Consider the following 20,634-nt stretch of genomic DNA (forward strand, 5'->3'; position numbering starts at 1 on the left):
GGGAGTTCAGATGCTGTTGAGTGTATTTATATGTGTGGCTGGAAAACTGACTCCTCATTTAATTCAATTCAATTTTATTTGTATAGCAACAAATCATAATATACATTAACTCAAGGCACTTTACAGGGTCAGGTCGAGATCTCATGAAGACAGATTATCAAAGTTTAAGAGCTCTTCGTCCCCATTCCTTGGCCCCAGGTTTAATTGGACATATTGGATAGCTGCTGTGTTTCTGTACACACAGAATTTATGTCAGTAAACCATTTATTTCTAAATCAATCATCTCCATTTATGTTTTAGCCAAGAAACGTCTGTGTGCTTTTATTCTGTAGCGTAAACTCGCCGGGTTTCCGGTGTCATTCTGACTAACTTGCCGAAGCTCGCGGAACGCAGGCTTGCGCCACTTGATGCCCCCACGCTCACGCTCACACACAAGCACGCGCATACGAACACACACACACACACACACACACACACACACACACACACACACACACACACACACACACACAACACATTCCAGCAGTGCCTCTGTAGTCATCGCCTCCCGCTCCCACAAACGGCCGTGCTTTTGGATTTAGCAGCCGGTGCCTTCGTTCAGCGATGGTGTGAGGAGCCGCTACAGGTAAGCGGTTTAAACCGACTCTTTAACAATCATGTCGGAGCGCGTCAGGATCCAGCACCATCAATAGCACCGCTGCCTGTTGACCAGTGAGTCACATCTGTCGGAGGGACCACCGCCGGTGAAACGGTGTGTTTCTGCGGGCTGTCAGCCGCCGTTAACGGCCGTGCGCTGCACGCCCGTGATGCTCTCAGCTGCATTGCCGTTAACGGAGGAGCCTCAACGGAGTCACGCTGCTGTCCTTCAGTTTCGAGTGTAACGTCACGGAATTGCTCAAAGATGTGTCCACAAACCGCGGGGTGACCGCTCTCCGGTTTCCACCCTCAACTGCCACACGGTCTCAGCACGTTTAAAGTTTGTGGTTTGACACCGTGACAACCCGCTGCCGCCCCGCCACCGAGCGTCCACACGGAGAGGCGCGCTGCCCGGAGGCGCGGTGCTGTTATCAGGGGGCTGCCCTGCTCAGTAACCGCCTCAGATTCAGGGTTTGTGTCTGTGGCTGTGAACCCGCACCGTGAGCGGCCGGAAATGGGATGTGACATTCGCTGCATGTCGCACCGACACAGTGACGGGGGTCCCCAGCACACACTGAACACCTCCTGGAGGCTGACCGTGGATATGCGGACAGCGCGGGCACAGCTGGATGGAGGGAGCAGGGGCTCATCCAGCTGCTGAGAGTTAGCGCATTGGCCCTGAGAGGAGGTAGAAAAGACTCGTGCGGTGTCGTCAGTGCGGTGCGGTGTTTTTCTGCGGGGATGTGCGCGCTGATCTTCCGCTCCAGTGAGAAGTTGTGAGCTCAGAGGAGCGTCAGTTGTCGCCTGTGGCTGAGGATGAGGGGACATGCAGATCCCGCATGTTTCTAATTCAAGAAGACCAACTGGTCAGAGTGTGGGCAGAGAATGAGTCCTCTTCATCATCACCTTCATTCTGGTCCTGTCTCACAGGATGGAGCCACAGCGGCTCCTCCATAAAGACACATGTATTATTATCCAGCCAACATTACAGAATATTGTAGCTGTAATGGTCCATTCAATTACAGTAGGAGAAGATGAATCACTTTGTGGACAGGCTCCAAGCATTTTTCTGTTTGTGTTGCTCAGTAAATTCTTTTGCATTGATATTTATAAATTGTGATAATAAAATGGCATCACAGGACCACCATAGACCGGAAACAAGGATACGCCCACTCAGAACAGGCAAGAAAAACCCACACAGATCCACAGAAAACAGTCACAGTGAGGTCTGTGGAATATGTAGTTTGACATTTACTCCTTTTTAAACATCCTGGTTTTAAGTACCCTTCCACTGTGGTCTTACTACAGTCTTCCTCTCTCTGGAGCTCTAGCAGGAAGAGGGCGTTTTATACGGGCCCTGAGCCTGTCTTTTGATTGGCTGACTGGTTTCTGAGTGATGCATGGTAACAGATTGTAACCTGCTTCTGTAGCTTGGTTAAACTCATTAGTAAATGCAAATGGCTCTGGTCAGTCAGCTCTGAAATGATCTGAACTTTACTCTTATATTTCTCTCCTGGTTAAGACTCTGCATCCTCTATTGGCTTCCTGACCGGCTCCATATGTTTCTGTCTTGTAGCTGCTAGCTGAGCAACATAATGTCTGCTTGGTGTTGTTTTGTTCATAAAGTTAGAACAAAAACAAAATGGTTGGATGCTGGGTCCAGGTGGGCGGGGCTTTGGGCAAGGCTGACTCAGGAGGCACATGGGATGTGTGGTGTGTGCGTCGTGGCTGCCGTTCCTGATCTGCTGTGGAAAAACAAGCCTGCGTGTTCACACCTGCTGCTCCGTCGCTCCTCCTGCAGCTCTGTCTGTGTTCATAGAGTTTACAGCATACTTGAATGTTGGATTTCTCAACGTTTTAAATTAATTTCTGATTTATTTTTGACAGAAAATACTTAGAAACACCACTGTCTCCACATGCTGCTGCTAAAACGGTTAAAAAATATGTTCATATTTTTTCATGTCTGTGTCACGCTCAGATTCAGCCCGGACACAGAGACACAGTTTTGTGTCATATTGCTTGTATGAAAATGACTGTCAACAGGTCTTTGTCTATTTTTGCTGCAAGACTTGTGCATCACACGTGAAAAATAGACAAGATGCTGAACTTCTAGATTCTGGGACACGGCCGTGACGCGAGAGACGTGTGTCTCACACAGGCAGTGTGTCCGCTTTGATCTGTTAACATGGGCGCTGAAATGAAAACCAAGATGTTCCGCAGCCGCCACGCACACTCGATGCATCCAGTGGTTCTGTGGCCTGAGAGTGATGACTGCTTTGTTGTGACATCACAAAGTTCCAGAAGTCCTGATGACTTGTTTTAAGGCTCAGTGTCTGAATACAGGCTGTGTGCATTTCTCTGTGGACTGAGGCTTTGATACTTTCACAGTATTAATATAGAACCTAGACCTGCTTTATAATTATTATTTATAATTTATACTCTATGGACCTTGGACTTGTTGTCTCTAATTGTCTTGTTGTCTCTAATTGTCTCTGCAGCACAAGTCCTTGTGCTGCAGAGACAATTAGTTGATTGACAGGAATTTAGTTGCATCAATTTTTAGGATTGTGTTGTTTCAGTATTTTATTGAGCAACTATACCTTCAGTGTGAAACCAGCAGCAGGGACGGGATGATCTATGATTTTATTGCATGTTGCAATAAAAAACACTCAGAATAAGTTGAATGTGATGAACTCCCATCACCGAGATAATCGTGCATATCCTCACAGGAGTGACTTTCTAATGCTGTGTAGCTCGCCAACATACAGCCCTCAGCTGCCACCAGGGGGAGCTGCATCTTTCCAGTCATTTCTAAATACTCCTGTCACCATGGCTGAAGACATGGCTTGTCCATTGCCCCCCCCCCCCCCCCACACAAAAAGAGTTAAGTTGGACATGTGGAAATACTCTGGATTCCACAACAAAGACCAGCAGGAAATTAAATGCCAGAACCTGCTGGAGGAAGGTGCAACTCCTCCTCTTCATCTCAGAGACCCAGCTCTGTTCACTGACCTCCAGGTAGAAAGAACTAACATCGCTGTTGTTACAGTTACTTTACCTGACGCAGTGAATGTTGAAGCTAAGCGAACATTTAATTTAACCTTATCCAATCCAGTTGATTTTACCTCGTCATCTGCAACGCTCTGAGGGACAGAACTTGTTAGAATGGGCTCAGTGAAAAGAAAAACATGCAACCAACAACACACAGCATCGATATTTTTAGAGCATTTTAAAGTTTAAAGCATATTTTCATGATCAGAGTTGTCGTCTTTTTGGACAGGGTAAAATGATCTGAGGGGGTCACTGAAAAAGATGCGTGGGTGAATTGACCCTTTAAGGGAGGTTCAGGTTCGCTTGTCAGGATTATGGTTGAGGTTCAAGTGAAGTGAAACAGTGTCAGGAGGAGCTGGGACGGCCAGGAGCGTCTGTGTGTTTTAACCAGCAGCGCACTGATAGTGTGGTCGTTTCCCCTGCAGAACCTGCGTGTTAATGAGCAGCTGCAGTATTACACTGGTTTATAACTGCATGTTCATCAGTGATGGTGTGACTGAAGCAGACTGTAGTGTAATAAGAAGTGTGTGTTTCAGTGTGTGTGTGGTGTGTGCCCCTGAGCCGCTCAACAACATGAAGCAGGAGGAGCTTCACTGAAGGTGACGAGTGTGTGTGGAATCAGTTGAACTACAGTGGAAACCTCAGAGTGATCACAGCAGCTCTGTATCTGGGTACAGGTAGCTCTGGGCTGAGGGGGGGTATCCCACATTAGTGAACAGGAAGCGTGAGGTGACGGGGGTCATGAATCAGTGCGGCTAAACAATTTGTTGAAATATTATTAATTTTAATTAAATTCCAAGCTGCAATTTTTTTGAAAAAGGTCAAATGCTGTCATGTCACAATGAAGTGTTGTGATGCTGCCGAGACGTTGCAGCCTGCTGACAAAAATCTCATCCTCATCATCATCATCATCATTATTTTTTGCTGCACCGGTTACAGTGACTGACTGAGTGATGAAGCTACACCATTAGTCAGCTGGCTGAGTGTTGGGCTTTCCTATTGGCCTTGATGTGAACATTTTCTATGATGTTGTCAGGGGGGCATATTTCCTCTAATAGTGGGCGGAGCCTTTATTTACCTGCAGCAGGTGACAGGTCTTTATCTCTCTCTGTTTGATATGCAGCATTGGGCACAGCTGGATTTTAGTACAAAGCCTGGTTTTGATTCGCTCCTGTTTGCTGTGTTAAAGTTACTGCATTATGTGTTAATACAAACGCAGCATTTCCTGGAACCATTTCAAATTAAAAGCCCTTTAGTAGCGGTGGGTGATACATCCAATATGCTTGATGTAATGTGGCTTGTTCCATGTGGATGTGGTAAATGACTATATCACAAACATTGAGTATAAAGTGTCACATAATTGTTTTATGACGCAACATGAAATTTGATTTGGTGTTTCGCTCCTCTCTTTCTCTCCTGTGGAGAGTCTCTCTCTCTCTTTCTCTCTCACAGACACACTCCCTCACCCATCCAGAAAACTGTTGGTGTGTGTGACGTAGGTGAGGAGGTGTGTGTTTGTATCTGGAGCAGCGGGAACTGGAGAAAGCGACAAAGTGAGTTTATCTGTGTGTGTGTGTGAGAGAGAGAGAGAGGGAAAGTCAATCAAACACTGCCCTTCACCTGTTAAATTATTGACATCATATAATTAGAACCAGCACTGTGTTTCTGCTGTGACCATACAATGCACAAGGCCTCCTCTGTCTCTACATGCAGCTGCTGGTTGGTTGGTTAAAAATATAAGTTATTTATGTTCTTTATGTCTGTATCATATTCATATAAAGTCCAGACACTGAACTATAGTGAAATGTGTCAGGTGTATGTACAGTTGCTGGTATCACAAGCTGCTGTGCCAGTCTACATAGCAGCTCTGGATAACCTCAGTCAGGTGGAGAGACCCAGACCACAATATGATTATCAACTCAACCCACAGTAGGTGTTTCATTATTTTATTAAATTAATTTGAATGTTTCCACGAGGCTAACTTCCCTCACAGCCCAAAACAGAGGCTTAGATCAGACAGTGCTTGTTTCTCCATTGATTGATTAAACTAAACAGATCAATAAACATCACATTCAAATCCAATAAACCCAACAAATCCAGTAATAACACATCAACCACTTCACATCTTTCTTGACATAAGAACAATTATTTTTCATAGTGAGTAACGACCCAAAGTCAGACTGTGATGAAGTTTCACTGACGGTCACTTATCATCCAACATCCAGGCTGAGGATGTGTTCAGTGTTCACAGGTGAGGCTGGGAGAGTCAACTGACAAGTTTACACACATCAGTCAACTATAACTGGTCACATGATCAGTAATTTTAATAATAATAATACATGTTATTTATAGAGTGCTTTTCATGGTACTCAACATTTAAAATGAACAAGAAGACAACACAATAAGGCAATTGACACAACATTAATCACTAATCACATGTTTAAAAACGACTATTAATTTAAAAAAAAGGTAAGTTATGATGACACATTAACAGCAGTTCTGAAAAGTTTTAAATTATGATTTGAATGTGGTCAGATCTGTGCAGTCACGGATGTGTTCCAGAGGGAGGGGGCCGTGGTGGGAAAAGCCCTGTCACCCCAGGTCTGGTGCTTGGTTAGACTGACTCTATGAACAGGTTCATCATGTAGAGAATATGACAAGCTTTCCTCTCCAGCAGCTCACCTGTTCAGGTGTAACAGGCCGGCTCTGTCACAGTAAAGATCTGTACTAATTAATGACAGGTAATTCATAAATTAATTCCCTGTGCTGCTCAGTGGCTTCTGGCAACTTTTAAGGTGGAATGTTTTCTTGCATGCTCCTCCATTCATGAGTTGATGTGAACCTGTCAGTACACCTTAAATGTCAATATGACGACTTTGTCATAAAACACATTTTCATGTGTTTTATTAGCTCCAGTATGACACACAGCTTAATGATGATCAGATCTTCAAGATCTTAGAAAATGTTAATGAATTTGAACCAGGTCATGTTTCCTCTTTTGGAGAGAGTAAAGCGGCTGAGTTTCGTCCTGGTGCACCCCAGCAGAACTACACTAAGTGTTTTGACCCCCCTGTGTGGTGCTGAGGCCTGGTGCATGGTGCAGAACAGGACACTGCATTAGTCAGTTCTCTGTGTGAGGGCGTGTTTGTTCTGCTGCGCTCCAGCAGCACTGCACCTGTGGTTGTGTACTGACAACAGGGTTAGCAGGTGTTCAAACTGAAATTAGTCCTTTGTTAAACAAGCTAGTTGTAAGTTTTGCTATTGCTACATAGCTAATGTTAGCATTAGCAGCAGTTTACTCACCACTGTAGAAAAACCGTTGTGAGTTCATCATTAAACTTCATCTTTTATTCACCAACATCTGTCTCCAGAGGTGGAGACAAACACCAGTGCTAAGTCTTGCCTCTGTCACGAGTTTTCTTCTACTGAAGTTAGCATGCTAACCAGCTAGCCCTGGCCTGTCTACTGAAGTTAGCATGCTAACCAGCTAGATTTGTTCCTGTTGGCCTGTCTCATCACTGTAGCCTCCAGCCTGTCCTGAGGACACAGCTGCTCAGAGGACGTACTATAACCTCTGGTCCTATAAAGACAATGATGACTGAAGCTCTTGTCAGGAGCAGGTGGAGGTGATGGTCACCTGACAAAAAACTCACAGGTAGCTCCTTTAAAACAGTGCCACAGACTGTGTGGGCTTGTTGCTTCAGTGAGACATGAAAGTAAATCCAGGAGGTGCAGTTTGAGGTTCTCAGAATCTGAAATGCTGCACCGTGGTCTCTGGTCTCTGTGGAAAGCTGCAGTTGAAGTAGTGGCAACTGTTGTGTCTTCTGTTGTAATAATTGTGCAGTCATGTTACATAAGTAAATTATGAGGAGTGTGTGCTCGCATGTATTTGATTGGCTGTCACAGAGCTCTGCAGGCCTAGCTGGTTCACAGGTGTTGGTGCTCTGTTGTGGTTTGGAAAGGAGTGAATTTAATGGCATGAAAGCAGGTCAGTGAGAGAGTGATGATGCTGATAGATTCACGTCTGTCACACAGTGAGGAGCAGAGCTTCATCTGCTGATGTAGAAGTCTGCAGCAGATAAAAACATCTTGCTCTCTCATGTCATTGTGTCTCTGCACTGACGACAGCCGTGCTCCTCCTCATCCTCCTTTCATTACATCTGACACATACTTCATCTGGACTCAAAGGTGAACCGATTAGACTTTTGTGGCAAAGGTCACTGTGACATCACAAAGAGCATTTGTGACCATAATTAAATAATTCATACACTACTTATTATAAAACTCACATCATTCCTCTCTTCACTTCACTGCACATGTTATCTGACTCTGGACAGACAGGATGTAAGATCAGCAGTCTCTTCAGGTGTTGATAGTTTACATGATCGATAATTGACACAGGTCTAATTCTTTGTTCATGACTCCAAAATATTTGTGTCTGTGCTCTTCACCTGAACTGTAAACAGCATCATGGTCAGACTGTTCAAACACTTCACAACACTGCTGAACCACATCTGTTCACAGAGGTGGTGACAGTACTGTAACGTTTCTGACACGTCACCTGTGTGACTCTGTTGCTGACCTCAGAGACGTCCCTCCATCGCCGTCCTCCATGCTTTCAGACGTCATGCTCTGCGTTTCAGCTCTGTGGCTGCAGGTTGAGAGTGGGGTCGTCTCTGACCCTCCTCAGACTCCTTCAGCTCATCAGCTGGAGGATGAGTCACTCACAGTGTCGGAGAGAGTTCCTGTTGGTGCATTTACAGCTCTTGGTTTTGATGCACTGACTAGACAACACATCTCGTGTGAACACAATGAGTGGCTCGACACTTAAAATATGACGTGACAAGTTGTGTGTGAACGGCCTGTTACTCCTCCACTGTCACTTCCACTCAGCGTGTGATGTTCACTGAGTTACTGTGTGGTGGAGTCTGAGGCCTGTGGTTTACTCATCACATGATATAGAAGAGACTAAAAGTCCAGGAAATTCATTTTCATCTTTTCATACATTTTGTTTCTGAGAGTGAACAATAAAAAATTCAGTGTTCAGAACACTTCCAGGGTCAGGTGGTGGTTAATGAGTCAGACTGTCTGAACAGGCAGCGTTTAGTTATGTTGTAAAACACTGAGTGGACCACAGTGTTGAGGTTTACACAGGGTCAGAGAGAGAAATACTTGTTCAAGAGTGAATCAATAATTCATAAACTTCAAACACAACTCACTGTTGGTGCTAAAGTTAGTAAGGTTGTCCGTTTCAGGAGCGACACAGATTAGTTTAGACCTAAACCCCTGCTCATTTCAGCAGCCTGCTGTTTCCATCAGCAGCTCCTGGGTTGCCAGCTGTGCATTCGGCTGATATCTTTCTGTCAGGACCAGCCACCAGGTCCCCAGTTATTATCTGAATGTTTCCACCTCCCTGCAGTGACTCCTGCAGTTGCTCCTGGTGCAGACACTGGGAGGCAGAGATCTGAGCAGAAGAGGAGTAGAAACATGATCCATGATCTGAATCAGAGTCTCCTCAGGTTTAGGTGTGCATGTCGTTGCCTGGACACAAGTCAGTTCAACTCAAAGACCCAACTCACGAATCTCTGCGTCCTGTTTCTGCTTAAATTTTATTCTGAAAGTCCTGGCAGGAAGTTGTGATTTGTATCTTTCTGCCACTTTGACGCTTCTTTCAGACATTTGTCTGCTCGCTGCTGCTCTTCTTCCACAATGCAGTCTTCTGTTTATAAACTGTGTCACAACCCATCAGACTTTTTGATTAGTTCATATGGAGTAATTCTTTGGACGGTGCTGGCATTTATTTATTTATGAGATGCTATATGGAAGAGCCTTAATTTGAAAGTTCAGTCTCTGCCCCAGCTCGTTCTGCTTCCTGTCTCCCTGCCTGCAGCAGGTCTCTGGTCCTGTGGACAGACTGTAACTCCTCCATCTTGGACTGCAGCTGGTGATGGTGGTTCATGTGGAGCTACAACAGACTCACCGAGGCTGCAGAGCAGTACAAGGACTGATGTCTCCAACTGCAGTTAGCAGGCTAGCTGTTTAACGGTTAAAAACACGCTGCAGTTAGCGGGCTAGCTCTTTAACATGGTAGCAACATGCTGCAGTTAGCGGACTAGCTCTTTAACAGGTAAAAACACGCTGTAGTTAGCGGGCTAGCTCTTTAACAGATAACAACATGCTGCAGTTAGCAGGCTAGCTGTTTAAGTTAACAACATGCTGCAGTTAGCGGGCTAGTTCTTTAACGGTAACAACACGCTGCAGTTAGCGAACTAGCTGATTAACAGGTAACAATGTGCTGCAGTTAGTGGGCTAGCTGTTTCACAGGTAACAACATGCTGCAGTTAGCGGGCTAGCTGATTAACAGGTAACAATGTGCTGCAGTTAGTGGGCTAGCTGTTTCACAGGTAACAACACGCTGCAGTTAGCGAACTAGCTGATTAACAGGTAACAATGTGCTGCAGTTAGTGGGCTAGCTGTTTCACAGGTAACAACATGCTGCAGTTAGCGGGCTAGCTGTTTAACAGGTAACAACACTCTGCAGTTGGTTGTTGTGTACGATTCATGTGTTGCCGTTGTCGCCAGCATGAAGTTCAGTTGCTTGTTTCACAGCTCTCTGATGACTCCTCTCATGTGAGCCCTCCTGAGTCTGTGTGGTCTGCGATGAGTTCAGTCGTAGGTCCTGACTGTCACTTGTTCTGCTGTCACACTGTGTCATCTGCTCAGTGAAGATCACAGGTGTCTCTCAGAAGAGCTGTGATGACTCCCTGTGGGTGATGCAGTATCATTATATTTCATTATATAGTTCAGAATAAGTGATTTTATTGGCATTAGTTAATAATACCTGGACAAAGCAGTTTCAGGTGACATCCAGACAATCTACCTAAGCACACAGAGACCTGTTGGAGACGTGGTAAAACATGGTCCCTGCCGTTCTTGAATTGTCCTTAAATCTCTCCTGTGTTGTTGTACAGAGGAGCCTCTGAGAGGATAGCCCCCTCTCTCACCTATCCTCTGCCGCCCACCCGTGTCTACTCCTAAGTGGAGGTATTTTAGTGTACTGTGATAAATTATACAGAACCTCCTGCTGTGTGGACCAGCTGAACATTCCTGCAGCTCATATATTCCTGCCTTCATCAGCTTGCTCAAAACTGACCAGAGATGACGTTTCATTATTACTCCTGAAAAACACCCATTTTATGTTCAGGAGACAGGAGATGGGTGCGCCTGTACATCACATTTTTTTCATAATCAAATATTAATTTTCACAATTGAATGTGTGTCTTTTTTTTTTTTAACAATTCCATTATATAATGTAGAATATTTGTCATCATACTGAGGATGGACCTCTCAGCTACACTGAAACTCTCAGCCTCCATGTCTGTCTTCATGAAGAGGATAAAGCTTCACATATACAGTTCATATAGTTTGTGTGGGTCACACTCTTCTCTCTCTCAGTATGGTCAGTGGATTAAATCAAGCACCATATAGATACAGTCTTAAACCTGTTAATGTTGTGGTTGTGTGTGGAGCCTCAGTCCTGATCCAAGTCCTTCAACCCTCTGTCATTTGATTTTTCTTTTGTGATCAATAATGTATTGCATAAATAAGAAAATACAAAACAAAACACAAAATACAAGACACTATTACAAATAACTGGAGGAATGAAACATATGCAAAGTGTGCTAACACATCAGGAGCCCCCCCAGCTCCATCCACCATCAGACAATGAGAAACAAATTACACAACAAAGGAAAATGACTTAATAATAGTGATAATAAGAATAATAAAAAAATCAATTACGTAATATAAACACACACAAAAGAAACAAGCACCAACCTCATTATCCCCATCCCATTTCATACAACTGAGATTTTGTTTCATTGAAAGTGTGAACAAAGAGATATTAGTGATCCAGATGAAGAGCTTCAGTTAATGGACCAGTCTTATCTTATCGACCACTGGAAGCGCTTTATGATGGAAGCCACGTTCAAACACTCAGAGTGTTTCTACCATTCACACACACTCAAACACTAATGGAGCAATTTGAGGTCAGTATTTTGCTCAAAGGCACTTCGACAGTGTACTGGAGGAACCGGGGATCAAAACCACTGACATTCTGATTACTGGACGACCTGCTCTGCCTCCTGAGCCACAGCTGTTAATGAGTTAAACTGTGACTCCTGCTGATTTTAACATTTTTACAACAAGAGAAGCATCAGTGAGCAGCAGCTCTGTATGGATGAAAGAGGTCAGAGGAGTAAGGACAGAGATAACCACTCTTTACAACTGAGCTGAGCAGAGAAGCTTCAGAGTCAACAACAGTCAGCTGAGGCAACAGATGTTAGGGTCCAAGTCTTGATCAATGGACCCAACCTGTCCAGGTGGTGGTGGTGGTGGTGTGATGGTGTGGGGGATGTTTTCTGGACTCACTTTGGGCCTCAATAACAGTCAGTCCTGGTCTGAATGTCTCAGTCTGTCTGAGTGTTGTTGTTGATCCTTGTTCATCTATGTTCATCCTTCATGGCCACAGTTCACATCTTCTAACGGCTACTTCCTGCAGGATAATGCTCAATGACACAAACTGGTTTCATCAACATGACAGTGAGTTCAGTTCAGGGTCCAGAACACGATCCAGTAGACCCCCTTCATCTGGATCCAGGACCTGAAGAACTGAGGAGCATCAAACAAATCTTCAATGATGCAGTTCATTAGTTTGTTCTCTTTGTCTTCACATTTAAAACCAATTTTTCGTCCTGTGCAGGGGGAGAGAGAGAGAGAGAAAGGAGAAAGAGTTTTCATGCTGCTCAGTGCATCATGCAGTTGTTCTCATTTAGCTGGATGAAATGTGATGACAGCTCATACATGTAGACAGCAGCCATCACCAAGCTGCTGAGCTGCAGCTAACATCTTCATTATGGGGGGAAATATGGAATCAGAATTATCATGTGGAACCATTTTAATTATTTGTCCAGAGTCGGCACAATAAAACAAATACATGTGTTTCTCTGGGTGATGAGTGCAGAACGTCTGTGAAACACAAACTAACTTCAAGAAACAACCTGAACAAACAACAAGGTACAGATACGTGAAGTGACTGAAAACATTTACTACACACACCGACAAAGACTCACACAACACAACAAACACCCACTACTCAGACAGTCATGTAATACTGGAGTTTGACAGGAAACTATGCAGCAGGTGAATAGTTTCCTGTCAATATATTATACATGTACAGATAAACGTACAAATTATGTATGAAACCTGTTCGTAATGGGAATAATTTCATATATTGACCTAAATGTCTAACCCATGCAAATGTGTATGAATGCTTATATTGTAGATATATGTTACATAGATATATATCCATCCCACAGCTTGTCGCTAGGCCTATATGTTGATATTAGAAACAGTAGAGTCTGAGACCACATTACCAGAATGTGAAGATGTTTGTGAGAAATTAATAATAAGAACATATATAAACATATAGAATTATAATATGCATGTTGTTTTAATACCTGCGACCCTGTATGGAAAAGCGATATAGATAATGGATCGATGGATGTTGTTTTATTAAACTTACATGGATAAGTTAAACATAAATAATTAATAAATATGTCACACCATTTAAAAATCCATCACATAGATATTTTAATACAGATTTTACTATGAGTATTTCATACATGTTATTAACTTATATCTTCATATTTCCAGTATATATGTGATATTAATACAGTGTATCCTCTTTTAGGTGACATGTGTCATATATGACATTTCTGTTTGGGTGAATCAAACTCATGTGACCTTTACTGGAAGCAGTAAAGGTCACATTAGCAAGAGAGAGAGAGGTGGACAGGTCAGATGTTTGGATGGAGAAGATCTCTGAGTTCACCTGGTGAGCAGGGCAGAGGCTGTGATCGCTGTGTCTGAACAGCTGATTGACTGTGGAGGTGTCTGGAGTGAAGGTGATGATGATGATGATGATGATGATGATGATGATGATGATGATGATGATGATGATGCAGCAGCAGAGGTGAACGTTCTGTTGAAGTTCAGGTTAGTGGAGCATCATGGAGATGAAATGGACACTTCCAGCACTGGTAACAGAGGAAAATGTGATGTTGTCTTGCCACAGACCAATCAGTGAGCAGCTCTGCCTCCAGAGGACAGTGACATCCAGTAGAGGAGTTTCTGATAAAATATAATTTGTTCTGACATAATTACAGTGAATAAAGACGTGTCAGACATGATGGTTACGTCTCATGAGAATAATAACAAGTTCAACAAGTCTCTGACACAAGGAAGAAAAGAAATATCCAAACTGAAACAAGGAGAGAAATAAAGTCAGGGCTCTTTAAGATGACACGTTTTCTCTAGTAGAGGAGAGGTCGTCAGAAGGAGGGGGGTTCAGATATCGGGTGGAGTCTCAGTCACTACGTTTTCATTATCCTTCTTACTGTGAACTTAAAAACGAGTCATGCTCATCACGTCCCTCGTCACCTTTGATTAAATACATCAGCTGCTGTGGTGGATGCAGTCGTCCCAACAATGATCTGGAAATCTGTCGCCATGTTTAATCAGAGCGATATCGTGAGAGAAGAAAACAAAGGTTTATTCACAGACCATAACTGAGAGGAAACACATTCACAGCTGAGTTTTCTGCAAAATCCCGTCAGTCTCAGTCCAACACGTCAGTCCACTTTCCCTCTGGATGTTCCTCTGTATGTTTGTCATGTAAGAGTTGTGGAGGTGAAGCATCAGTCAGAGCAGAGCAGCTGTATTTCCAAGGATTTAAGATTCATGAGATCATTTCCAACACGTTTGATGTGACATTATTAGTTTTATTATCATAAAACAGTAAAAACCTGAAGGTCCAGGAGTTAAAACTGAGAACCTGCTGTCACCTGCTGTCACCAGCTCCTGGTGCTAATGAAGGCTTATCATCATCATTGTCAGTGTCAGAACACAACAGTGACCCTGACTCAGTAAGAAGAGAAGATGCTGACAGACTCAGACTGTTTCATCATCGTATCCAACCACAGTGACAGTTGATGGTGTCAACATAAAACACACTCAGTGTGTAACACAGGAAACAAACATGAAAACGCTAACACACACAACCTGCAGCAGAACAGGAAACCTGGAGTTGATCCTGCTCTCACAGGCTGTGGAGGTGGAGCAGAAGGATGGTGGTTTGATCCCCGGCTCCTCCAGTCTGCATGCTAGAGAGTCCTGGGACGAGATATATCAAACCACAAATTGTCTGAGTGTGTGTGATGTATAAAGGATGGTGTGAACAGATGAATGTGAGTGTAAAGAGGAAAATTCAGCCTATCATCTTCCCACTCAGTCATCACTAATATCATCCATTACCCATACTGCTCTGGGAAAGAGATGGGGACACCTGGACAGAGCTCGACAGGCTCTAATTCTATTTATATTACTGCAGCACCTGATGGAGGAAGAGATGAAACTCTTTATTCAATTCAATTCAATTTTATTTGTATAGCGCCAAATCATAATATACATTATCTCAAGGCACTTTACAGGGTAAGGTCAAGACCTTACTTTGTTACAGAGAAAAACCCAACAGTTCCCACAAAGAGCAAGCGCTTGGCGACAGGGGGGAGGAAAAACTCCCTTTTAACAGGAAGAAACCTCCAACAGAACCAGGCTCAGGGTGGGCGGCTGTCTGCCTCGACCGGTTGGGTTTAGGAGGAGAAAAAAAGGGGGGGTGGGGGGAGGAGAGAGGAGAAAAGAGAGAGAGAGAGACCCGGAACAGCTGTATAGGTAATGGTGTTATCAATAATAGCACGGAACAAGGACCCTGACCCATGAGTCGCTGTTATTTAAATGTGTGCAGGTTTTTATTTGGGGCCTGGGACCCTGGGGAATCTGGTTTCTGTGGAAACCGAGCCGCAGGTCGTCTGTGCAACATCTTATTCTGACCTGTAGTTGTTGTGAGGCGACCTCTAGTTGTCAAAGCGATCATGACAGGAGCAAAGGAGGAAGTCAGGTGACGTAGCATAAAGTCCATGTAGGCGGAGGTTGGGGTGGGTGGATGTGTTTCTTTTAACTTTGATTTTTCACAGCCTTAACCATGTAATTATAATCGTATCCATGACAACAAAGGTTCCCCGCCCTTAAAGGTTCAATAACTGAATGTGTCACTGTCTCAGTCACTGTCAGTACAGGACAAAGGTGCTCTGAATAAGTCGGCGTCCTCTGGCTCCTCGTGACATTTGTGAGAATCTGAACCAACCAACCAGTGACGGGTCCTGAGTGATGGGTCCTGAGTGACGGATCCTGAGTGAAGGGTCCTGGGTGATGGGTCCTGAGTGATGGGTCCTGAGTGACGGGTCCTGAGTGAAGGGTCCTGAGTAAAGGGTCCTGAGTGATGGGTCCTGAGTGAAGGGTCCTGGGTGATGGGTCCTGAGTGATGGGTCCTGAGTGACGGGTCCTGAGTGAAGGGTCCTGAGTAAAGGGTCCTGAGTGATGGGTCCTGAGTGAAGGGTCCTGGGTGATGGGTCCTGAGTAAAGGGTCCTGAGTGACGGGTCCTGGGTGATGGGTCCTGAGTAAAGGGTCCTGGGTGATGGGTCCTGTCTGTTCGACAGGTAATTACATCTGATTTTTGGTGTAACCACATTGTTTCCTGTAATGCTCCAGAGCTCACATCTGATGCTGCTGTGATGTTGCAGTTGGTCTAATGTTAGCTTTCTCCCAATGCTAAGGCAACAGGTTAGCATTGCTTTATTAGAGTGGCTGATAACACCTTGTTTAAGTGCCCAGACAGTGCCTGTGCTCTGACGGCTGAATGTTTTCATCATCAGTGTTTTATTATTGAGCATAGTTTCTTTTAGCAAACACCTACACAATGCAGGATGTGTGTGCTGTTGTTAAAAGATGAACTTCTGCTGGTTTGATTGTGTATCTCTCAGTGCAAAGGCTGCAGGCGTTGTAGCCCAGCTGTGGCCTCAGCCACTGTCATGTTGTGCAAGTAGCAAAACTGATCCAGAGAAAGTCAACTGAACTGAGAGCTGAGCACCTGTGATGACATCACTGAAGACAATTAATACCAGGTCTTAAAGGAGCTCCAGAAAAAACGTTGTGAGTTCATCATCAAACTTCATCCTTCACTTACCAACATCTGTCTCCAGAGGTGGAGACAAACACCAATGTTAACTCTATAACGCCTTTTCTGAATTGAATTGAATTAGTATTAAAAGCAGCTTTAATACTCCCCCCCCCCCCAATTGGACCAATCACAACCATTTATCTAAGAGGAGGCGGTCCGATGTAATGACTGTCAGAGGAGCGGCACTGAAGCATTTCTGTTAACAGCTAAGATGGCTGCCGGTGAAGAGGTGTGTTGAATGTGCAGTCGCTACAGTATTGAAGGAAGTGGACGGTGTAGTTCCTGTAGAAGAAGAACAAACAGCTGCACTAACAGTGGTGTCGATCAGACAGATGTGTTTGCTGTTCTACCAACAGGATTTAGAAAAGGTTTAATTAACCAGCTGGCTCCACTCTGTGCTACCACACACGTGTCTTTGCTCTGATTGCCTGTTGGTCTGTCCAGTTGTGTCCAGAGGCATTTTAGACTGCGACCGTTGATAACTTGGAAATTGAAGTGAGAGGTTCCACCTCTCAAACACAAGTTGGTCTGGAGATGTCAGTCTACAGCGCCCAGTCATCTCCGAGGTCCTGGTTTGGGTTTGGGTTAGTGTGAGGCTGTGGCTATTTCCTGGAAGCTGCTTGTACCAGTGCAGAGCTGGACTCAAAGACAGGAGAAAGATGAGTACAAAACAAACTGATACATGATTGAACTAGGATATCCAAAATGTAATATCTCCATACAGTCTAGCCCAAATATCCCAATATATGATATTACTGGTTAGGAACCAACATAACAAACAGATGGTGTAAAAATCAACCTGAAGAGAAGCAGGTGAGGAAGAGTAAGAGTTTGTTGGTCTGAGTTGAAGAGTTTGTGTACATGCAGGCTGCTGTTGTCTTTGACACGCAGTTAATGTGCTGTGTAGCAGAGTCCTGATGCTGCTCAGAGGACATGTTGGATTGACAGTACACTCTGTGATTACAGCAACACTCAGAAACAGACTCAGTGAATATCCTGTACAAACACTGAGCCCATCAGAGTCTGCAGCATATGTTCGTGCAACAGGACTGAAGAGGGCAGAATGCTGCTGAGCCACAGAGTGTGTGTCTGCCTACATTGTTGACACATTGTGTAGTTTCAGATATGATTACAGAGCTGTGCATGACTGCCATGTGGCGGTGGATAAAGAGAGAGGGAGGGAAACACCAGCTCCTTTGTCCCATCAGCTCCTGTTTTAACATGAAAATAAAAAACCTGTCTAATCTTCAGCCAAGGAAGAAAAAGACGTTCAGGTATGATCAGGTGTGAGGTCCCAGGTGATAAATAATCTTTCATTCCTGAAGGAAGGAGGCCCAGGCTCTGCTCTAGAGTTAAAGCTTGATTGTGCTGATTAAGAGATCTGAATACCTGCAGCCAGGTGATGTCACAGGTTGGAGGTGACTCAGGATCTCCTGCTGGACCAGGTTCCAGGTCCCCTCTGGTAGTGCAGACTTGTGATGAGTTTCAAACACAACCTTTACTTCACACGGTAAAGGTCACGCAGCCGAATTGTCGTCAACATGAGGCTTTGCTTAACCCTATAATGCCAAATGCATCAAATTTGATACAAGCATTTCTGAGACCTATTGCATCACCTTATGGTAAAAACTTCACTCAAAACCCTCTTGTATCCAATCTGATACTTGTCTTCCAACCCCTGGTGGATACCTTTATCACTACAACAATTCAAACACAGTACATGGGACAACCCAAGTTGTCCACCTTCAGATAGTTCCCAACTCACTGGATCAAGGTAAAGAAAATTGCAATTTTTACGATTTTCCAGTGACATTTTCTTTGAAATTTTTAGTAATATTCTACCATGAACACTTAATCTGTTGAAGCAAGTTATAATTACATAATTTTTTGCATTTTAGTATGTAGTAAAATCGTGTATAAAATTTGGAAAAACCTATATGCAAATAATTTTTTGTAATTTTTTTTTTCAAATTTTGTGAAAGGGCCAAATAAAGTTTCCAGATTCAAGAAATCTGAATTTTCTGTCCATTATTTCTGGGGTCAGGCATTACAGGGTTAATTTGCTTCAGGATCATTGAGATACAAACCAAACGCTCCAGGTGAGAGAGCGACTGACAGAGACCAGAGTAACGCAGTGAAGGACTCGAGTTGAACGTGGTCTCACAGCCTTGGTGAAGCTGATTGAACATCTGTATTCAGCTCAGGGAACATTTTATTTTCTTACTTTTTTTTTGCCTTAATTTGACAGGACAGTGTAGAGAGACAGGAAATGGAGAGACAGAGAGAAGGGCAAAGACATGCAGCAGAGAGTCCGGTCGGGCTGGAGTCGAACCGGGGCCTCGCTGCTTGGAGCCTGGACCACTCAGCTGTCAGAGCCACAGCTGACTTTATACCATGGACTGTAGCTGGTTCTAGAATCCAAGGTGTTCTTTATAAATTATCAGACAGTACAACTGAAACAGTTAATTATTAATCAATAAAAAATATATTATCAGCTGCTCTGATCATCAGTTAAAATGAGCTGTGACCTGGACCAAACAAGGAATCTAAAAACATCGTCTCAGACTCCAGGGATGATGATAGGTTCTTCCTCATCTATCTCAAGATTGATTGATAATGAAAATCTTTACCTGTGTGATGCTAACGTATCTGTGATAGACTCTAACCTGTCTGACATGTGTTTACTCTGCTTGTCCTTGTGTTGTTTAGGAGTTGTAAACTGTGCTGTTAATGTGACAGTTGTAGTTGTAGTTGACTCCACCCCTAACTCCCAGTTAATCCAAATATTGTCAAAGAGGTGGGGCATGTGTGGAGCAGAGACTTCGGTGCATGTTGGTTTGTGTCAAGCATTCATGCACCCACCTGTCACTCAAAGAGGCCACGCCCTCAATTCTCCATAGCTTTAGTCCTCGGGTTAGTTTTGTCCCAGGCTGTAAACATGTTTATTTCTGCTGTAAAGTTGGACATTTTAACATGGGAGTCTATGGGGACTGACTCACTGTTGGAACCAGACTCTAGTGGTCATTAGAGGAACTGCAGCTTTTAGCTCTTCACTGTTGCTTGGTACAAACATGTTGGAGACACAGGTGTCAGGGTTTAGGAAAGTTTATATGATTTCTGGATTAATATGAGGAAGTTTGTTGATATTTCAGTCATTTAATTCACCAAATTAATCATAACCAGGTTATTATCTGGTTATTCTATCTATAACCAGTTTAGTTTCCCAGGTGATTGTCAAGAAAAGCTACAACCTCTACACCTGCTGTTCTCAGGATGTGGGCCAGTAGGTGGTGTGACCCACTGACCCACATCCAGACACTAAAACAACCTGAAGCTGTACAGGTGCAAGCAGGTGTAACCAGGTGTAACCAGGTGTAACCAGGTGAATACGGCTGAATAAATGATCAGTAGGATGTTACAGAATCAACAAGTGGACACAACAAGTGCCTCAAATATTATACCTGTCCCTCTTCACCTGTACACTACCTGACCATACTGGAGCAGTCAAGTCCTGGTCTGAGTCCAGAACAAGCTGGTGGGGCTGTGTGGAGTTCACATGCCTCCCCTACCCTCATTGGTTTCCAGCTAGGCTAACAGGCTTGGCTATGAAAATGTAGCTCAGCTACCAGGCTAGGCTAAGCTAGCTGTGGTCTCCAGTGTAACAGTGTGAATCTGTTGTGTTTGTGTGTGAATCATCACAGATAAAGAAACATCAGAAGAGTGAAGGATGAATGAAAGGATGTTTTCTGTCTTTTCTTCTTTACTAATGAACCATTTCATCACTGAGCAGCTCAGAGGCTACCAGCGGCTA

The 20,634-nt window shown here is 44.0% G+C and overlaps 1 protein-coding gene across 2 annotated transcripts in view; it reads left to right on the forward strand.

The window, feature by feature from the left end:
• Window positions 1-388: 388 nt before the first annotated feature.
• Window positions 389-20,634, forward strand: part of LOC139628985 (disks large-associated protein 1-like) — a 114,245-nt gene continuing 93,999 nt past the window's right edge. The window contains exons 1-2 of one of the 2 annotated variants that reach the window (XM_071491281.1): window positions 389-625; window positions 5,140-5,240. The gene's annotated coding sequence lies outside the window, so the exon portion shown is untranslated. The remainder of the gene's footprint in view (window positions 626-5,139; window positions 5,241-20,634) is intronic. The other variant, XM_071491280.1, reaches the window with a different exon arrangement.

This window comes from Trachinotus anak, unplaced genomic scaffold (genome assembly GCF_046630095.1).
Source record: "Trachinotus anak isolate AG129_WGS33_773 ecotype Australia unplaced genomic scaffold, CSIRO_AGI_Tana_v1 ptg000012l, whole genome shotgun sequence".
Classification (NCBI taxonomy): Eukaryota; Metazoa; Chordata; class Actinopteri; order Carangiformes; family Carangidae; genus Trachinotus; species Trachinotus anak.